This window comes from Cyprinodon tularosa, unplaced genomic scaffold (genome assembly GCF_016077235.1).
Source record: "Cyprinodon tularosa strain WSP-4 unplaced genomic scaffold, ASM1607723v1 ctg809, whole genome shotgun sequence".
Classification (NCBI taxonomy): Eukaryota; Metazoa; Chordata; class Actinopteri; order Cyprinodontiformes; family Cyprinodontidae; genus Cyprinodon; species Cyprinodon tularosa.
In genome coordinates, this window is record NW_024039573.1 from 452,075 (window position 1) to 457,678 (window position 5,604).

Genomic DNA, 5,604 nt, shown 5'->3' on the forward strand with positions numbered 1-5,604 from the left:
TATTTTTGTTGAAAATAGCATTGTTTAATGTATTTTTATATAATTCTATTTTTTTTTTTTTTTTTTTTCTGTTCTTCAAATTGAGTTTTATGTACTCGATTTCTTTTAGATTCTATCTTATAGCTAATTTCTCTTTTATTCTGAGCCGGGCTTCCCTCTGGGAGGAGGAGCAAAGAAAACATTTCTATTGTTCTGCCTGAACCTTAACAACATTTTTATTGGTCCAGAGCCAGCGTCTGTATTCACCTTGAAGTGAAGAGAATGGGATCTTCAAATGAGGAATGCAATTCATAAAACTCAATCTGAAAAAGAGAAATAATTGAAAAAATATAGTTTAAAAAATTGTATTTGTAAATATAATTATGAAAACACTTTGAAATAAAATAAGAGAAAACACAAGGACACTCAGAAAAAATTTTTTTGATTAAAAAGTTTTCAAATATTTATTTCTGGAATGCTTTTTTTTTTTTTTTTTTCAAAATTGCCAATTACAAAGCAAGTTATTTGGCAACAATATGGGGGGGGGGGGGGGGGGGGGGGGGGGGGAAGCGCATCAGTTTGGATGAACCAGCAGGACCATTTTACACGAGCTGCTCACTTGCAGTACAAATACTTTGTAGGTATGATTGCCTATCCCAGCAAAGAGCCAATCAGAACAGGAGGTCAACTAATCGAACAATGGCCAGCTCTGTGACTAGTTAACATTAATATCACTGTTGGAAGCTTATAATATGTGTGTCTCAATGTGTCTAAGCAGATCATGGCTTGTCTACAGTGAAAAGAAGGACTGGGTTATTTACTTTGGCCTTTTTGGAAACACAGGAAGGAGCAATCAGCTAAGTGAGCTTAGTGCTTGGAAAAAATCTTTCATTCCTTTAGAGACAGCATGAAAAGTCAGCTGAGTACAAAACATAGAGAGGAAAAAAAGAAGAAAAGGGACAAGAAGAGAGGGACACAACCTAGAACAGATAATGGATGTCTATTCTATTAACATTTCTCTATCTGTAGAATGGGTCTGTTTGATGTGTTTTCTTCTCAATTCAGAGGGTCCCTGCCTGTCTTTGCCTAGGGCCCCAAATTTCCTAAATCCGCCCCTGATTAAGAGACATTTCGGGAACTGCGCATCAAATTTAGACTTAGGTTTTTTTAGTTTTCCTAAATTAAGAAAACTGACTCTGAGGTGTAAATCCTGTAGGTATATTCTGTCCAGAGGAAAACCAAATGATTTAAGCTAAACGCAAAGGATCACGCTGTGTTCTTAATTTATCCAAAAACAAAGGTGATCATCTTCTCCGTTATGGGGACGTCTTGGTCGCTCTGGGCATGTTTGCGCATCCTCTGTCCCTCCTCCTCCATCTGAAAAACACGCCCCAGCTGCATCCCGCACACAGCAGCATCCTGCACACAGCAGCAGCTGCAGCAGCAGAGAGGTGTCGGTGTCTCTCCTCCATGTCAGACTCTCCCAACAACTTCTGCCAGACTTCTGTGGACCTAGAGCCGAGTAGTTTCTCCTGCGCGTGGCTCCTTCCTGCGCAACTTGTCGACGGAGCGCGCGCCCTGGAGGAGTTTGATCCACAGACACTTGGAAGCTGCTGGGAGGGAGAGGATCTGGAGCTTCTGGGAAGGATGCCGGACAGGTAAGGAGCAAACCTCCTTAGATGTCGCTCTGGTTTATGTGCTCCAGGTTATTCCGGATCGTTTATGCCCGTTTAGCAACAGATCTGCTGAAATAAGAGACAGAGGATTTAAAGCTCACTGATGAAATGAGTAGCAGGAGCATCAGAAAGAGGAGTCCGGACATTGGGAAGTTGGGTCTGACCTCAGTCTCACCCGAGCAGGATGTGCTGTCTCATCGCAACCAGTTTGTAGGTTTTTATCATTGCAAATATGTTCTGATTCTGATGAACCAAACACTGGATGAGGGAAGAGTCCAAAGAAATATTGATTAATGACTCAGTGATTATTTCATTAAAGCTCTGGAGCTGAAAGATAAAGTGGTTTTATTTTTATTTTATACATATTAGGAATAGAACCGTCTGCAGATTGTGTGAATTAAACACCAGTCACGTCAATAAAAAGAACAAACAACCACAACAGTCCCTTTCCTGCTGCTCATCTAGGATTAAAGCTCTACAATAGTGAATGTTTTATCAAAGAGTGACTCCAGAATAACCTTCTGTGCTCCTGCTGATGCTCCATCCCAGATGCCTCTGCATGCTGGCTGTTTTGTGTGCTTAAAACACCCCCTTGGAGATAAGTGGACACTTTCCTCTTTTATTGCACAGCTCAAATAGAGATTTCTTTTGGAAAATAAGAGAAAACATGATGGCTGATGGAAGCTCTCAGAGAAGTTTTCTCTTTGACCGATTGAATGGTTACAATTAGAGCTTTCCTTTAGCTGGAATAACACAATGCAAATCTATCTATCTATCTATCTATCTATCTATCTATCTATCTATCTATCTATCTATCTATCTATCTATCTATCTATCTATCTATCTATCTATCTATCTATCTATCTATCTATCTATCTATCTATCTATCTATCTGTCTATCTTTATTTAAAAAGATCAAATTATGCAAAACCTTGCATTAAGGGAGCTAGGAGTGAAGCCGGGAACTTTAATCATTTTTCCTGCCTTGAAAATTCAATGACTATAATTAATAAATATCAGTTGTGTTTGTTTATGTCACTGTTATAATTTTAGCTATATATTATTGTTGATGATAGTCATTGTATTCTATGTTTTCTGTGTTTACCTTTCCAGATGTAGCTCAGGATATCTTTTAAATGACCCTGAAATGTATTTTCAGTTGTTCAGTATTTTTGCTTGTTGAACTTGATGATGATGTAGATGTTAGTTGTGAATGTGGTTATAAAGATTTGTATATGCATACATTGTTTTCATCTGATATGTTAGTTAGATGCTTGTGTTTATTTTTTGCCTCACGCTGAGGTGGTTTCAAATAGTTGCTGTTCTTTATAAAAGTGATTAAAGGTATTCTTGATGAATGTAGTGGCTTTGAATAGAGAGTGGGTGTATGAAGATCTAAAATAGGGCCATAAAGTTCATTAAAAAAGATTTTTATATACAAGAAAATCACATGAAACTGAAAAAAATATTTGAAAACTTATTCTACGCTGTAGGATCTTTGTTTATAAGATCCTACAGCAATAGCTTCATTGATCTGAGCTTATTCAATTCAATCCACTTTATTTCTATAGCGCCAATTCACGATGTCATCTCAAGGCACTTTCCAGTTCAACCAGATCATCCAGTCAGATTGATTCAAAGTTTTCCATCAAGGAAAACCAATTGATTGCATCGACTCCTTGACTGAAAGGCAATCCCTCACACTAAGCATGCTTGTAGCGACAGTGGAGAGAAAAACTCCCTTTTAAGGGGGACTTTCCAGTCGTGCGAGAATTTTCCGATCTGCCCGACTTTCAGCCTGATCGTGCGTCATTTAGTGAACGGGGGAAACATCAGCCTCTGACGACCACATCCTGATCAGGAATCAGAAGGTCGGGAGAAAATCAAACGTCTTTGTAGGCAAACAGCTCAGTGGGCAAACAAGGATTCTTCTTCTTCCTCTCAGATGAAAACTCAGAGGCATTGCGGGGGTGCGGATGAAATGTAGTTCTTTCTGTAAAATGGACAGACCGTAGTAGACACGTCTGCTCAGCCATGTCTTTGTCCAAATATGTCGTTGCCTTTACTTTTTAGGACTTTCAGCACAGAATTGCACAAATTGCCAAGGCAGCCTGTGAGCTTCAGATTCCTCTTCTACTGGTTTGGCTTCTGGATGGACAAGTCCGAGTAGCGCCATCTAACTGCCGTGCTGAATCCCACCTGGTTTTTAGATGTACAGTGTGAGCAGGTAGATCGCATCTGAGCGTTGTGCTGCACATATATTGTGAGCTGTGAACGGTACAATAGCGTGCAACAATTGAAAAAATCGCACAGTATAGGCCCGGCTTAACCTGAAGAAACCTCCAGCAGAACCAGGCTCGGTGTAAGCAGCCATCTACTGAGGCCGACTGGACTTATTTTACTGCTACTGAAAATATCTGCAAACTTATTAACAAATACATTTCTGCAATGAGATTTGTGTAATGAGGTGATATAAAGAGATCAGATCCATGAATCCTCATAGTTCTAAAAAAAAAAAGGATAAACATAGAAAATCAATCATTTGTAAAGATTTTTAGAGCTTCCATGAGTACTGAATCCAGCAGCTGTAAATATTTCTGTCCTGGCACCTAAGCTGTCTATCGGTCAGTCATCAATTTAAGCCCCGCCCCCATGTCAGTTTGAAACTGAAAACAAAAGAAAAGAATCCAAAATTGAAAAACAAAATGAAAAGTTTTAATTCAGTTCTGAAGCAATAATTTCTAGTTTCTTTTTTTTCCACTTTCAAAATATTTTTGATTTAAAATTCTTTTGTTTTTAGTTTAAAAATAACTTTTTACAAACTTAATTAGCCAACTTTAGCTCCTCAGATTTTGCACATTAGTAATAATCTTGACAGAAATTCGATTTGATATATATTTATATCTATATATTTATATATATATATTCCTTGTATTATTTCAATTATTGTGATATTAAGAAAAGCGTGCATCTTATGTTATAAAGTAAAGCTTCACTTAAAGTCTGATAAGTTTCCGAGAGAATCAAAGAGCAGCTACTGGACAGAGCCATTCATTTTTTCTATACTATTGCTGCTCAGGGTCGTTAGGGTCGTCATCAGTCACTGTGCCAGAGGCAGGGTGCATCCAGGGCAGGTCGGCAGTCCATCACACCTCCAACACAGAGGCGAACCATACATCACATCCACGCTCACACCTAAGGTCAAATTAGAATTTCCTTGTCATCTAGCATGCTTGTTCTTGGAGTGTGTGAGAGAAACCGGAACATCTGGAGAGAAATGGACTCTTCAAAGAGCTGGATCTGGATCTTCTTGTTCTGAAGCCTCAGCATTTACCAACCTGGCTGCTGTAGCTCCAACTGAAGCTAACATAGCTGCTGCTGGGTGTTTGCTCTCTCTCTGATCTCTAGCTTATTGCTTGTCAAGCTAAAGTGTTTCAGAGCAAAGAAATTATTCAATTTCAATTTATTTCTATAGCACCAATTCACAACACATGTCATCTCAAGGCACTTTACAATCATCAGATCATCCAGGCAAATTGATTCAAAGTTTTCCATCTAATGAAAAACAGCTGGTTTTGAGTCATTGACTCAAAAGCAATCCCTTAAACTAGGGATGCTTGTAGTGACATTGGAGAGGAAAAACTCCCTTTTAACAGGAAGAAACCTCCAGCAGAACCAGGCTCAGTGTGAGCGGCCATCTGCTGAGGCCGACTGGGGTTCAAGGAGGCATAAGTAGATATATAGAAAGAAGCAGAGATAAAAAGATATGTTGATGTACAAGGATTTAATGAAAAGGGAATAAAAATATCCCAAACTACATTGTTCTGTGTGAAAAGATTATATTCTTCTAAACCTCTTAAATTGTTTCCAGCTGTAGAGAAGTTTTGTTCCACTCATTTCCAGAATGAATGGCCTTTAAAGGTCCTTCCACAGCATCTCTGCTGGATCA